Source organism: Propithecus coquereli, unplaced genomic scaffold (genome assembly GCF_000956105.1).
Source record: "Propithecus coquereli isolate 6110/MARCELLA unplaced genomic scaffold, Pcoq_1.0 Scaffold106, whole genome shotgun sequence".
Taxonomy (NCBI): Eukaryota; Metazoa; Chordata; class Mammalia; order Primates; family Indriidae; genus Propithecus; species Propithecus coquereli.
This window is the reverse complement of record NW_012134525.1, coordinates 4,508,352-4,509,968: the sequence shown is the minus strand read 5'-3', so window position 1 is coordinate 4,509,968 and position 1,617 is coordinate 4,508,352. Positions and strand designations below refer to the sequence as shown.

Below are 1,617 nucleotides of genomic sequence, written 5' to 3'. Positions count from 1 at the left end.
AAGAGTAATTAAGAAACACAAATGTTAGGTAAACTGCCTTACTTGTTATACTAAAAAAGTCAAAGATAACTTTAAGAGACTATTCTAGTTAATCTTTTGCTGAGGAAGTCTAGTTTTTTTTTTAATCACCCATTCACTGGGTACGAAGGTTAAAACAAAGTGAAATGCAATCATATGACATACTTTTTAAAAATGGTGTAGAAGAAACTGAATAAACTGCTTCAGCACACCAGTCTCAAACGAAAGAAAAAAGTAAAGGTAAGCTCCTATATATTTACATGTTTAAGACTGTTGTTGAATTTTTTTAAGAAAATAAATCATACTTAAGCTTGTAAAGTCTGTACAATCTTCGCCTTTAATAAGTGATGAAGGAGCAGAAAGTATGATTACATTTTCACACGGTCTATCTCAGAAATAATACACACCTAAGACATGGACAAAGAATCTTTCCCAAATAAAGTTATGCTATACAAGTCATTATTTTTCTTTTGAGGAAAAAAGGGTTTTTTCTAGCCAATCAAATTTATAAGATTTTCTATTTTGAAATATGTTAATCACAGAACATTCTGAAGTGATATTAACCTAAAAACAAATTGACAAGATGAAGAAAAGAATGGCCACTAATTGATAATTGTTGAAGCTGGGCGATTATTCCCCTTACTTAGGATTTTTTTCTTGAAATTTTCCATTATAAAAAGTTTCTAAATTTTCAAAAAAAATCTATAATGGTCAAGTACAGGAGTGAAGTTAATTGTGAATCATTAACATCTTACTCTAAATATACCGAGTTCTGGTATAAATAAAGTATGTAATGGTAAAACTACACATAGATTTTATTTAACAAAACCAAAAAGACTACAGTATCTTTTTATTTTAAAGCATATAATAATCATACAAAGTAAATAACCAAAAGCTCCTAAGAAACTCATACTTCAAATTCCATTAAGAACACTATTTCCTTTTTAATATCTACCATTTCCTTTGTATAAAGCTCTTTTTTTTTCCTGTAATGTAGGTTATAGGCTGTGTAAAAGGGCATTTAATTTTGTGAAATAACTAAAAGAAACTGATATTCCATTGTTTTCTACTTTTATTCCTAAGTAATCACTAAATTGAAACTCAAATATCATTTCAAAATAAATTTCAAGTTGAGAAAAAGTTCCAAAAGGAGAAAAAGGCAAAAATAAACTGTCTTCATTTAAATCAACTTTTTGAATAAGGTACACTGACTAATGAACAATTTCTGCCTAATCTACTGGCTAGCTTTCCTACCAATCTGATTTTTTTAAAGACAGCTGATAATGCTAACAAATGCTTTTGTCTAGAAATTTATTCAGTGTCATAATGGTCAGCATTCACCCCCTTTCTCAATCTTTCTCCTCTCAAAAGACACAAAATATGTGAAAACCACCATGGACGGTGTGGATCAATTCAGTGTATTTCAAAGCTTTAGATGTAATGTTTTAGTTTGTTAAGTGCTTTCTTGCACAGACTCTACCTTGAGCTGAGTATACACTGCTTTTAATTCTAAAATTTATCAAGTGGAAAGAAGAAATTTATCAAGTAGAAATTGTAAGGATTAGAAAACATCCTTTTCTAATCCTTATAATTTTATTT

At 28.9% G+C, this 1,617-nt stretch overlaps 1 protein-coding gene across 1 annotated transcript in view; it reads right to left on the bottom strand.

Moving 5' to 3' along the window:
- The window catches only part of IFT74 (intraflagellar transport 74), a 111,195-nt gene that overhangs the window by 62,428 nt on the left and 47,150 nt on the right, over positions 1-1,617 (bottom strand). The gene's annotated exons all lie outside the window — the stretch shown is intronic.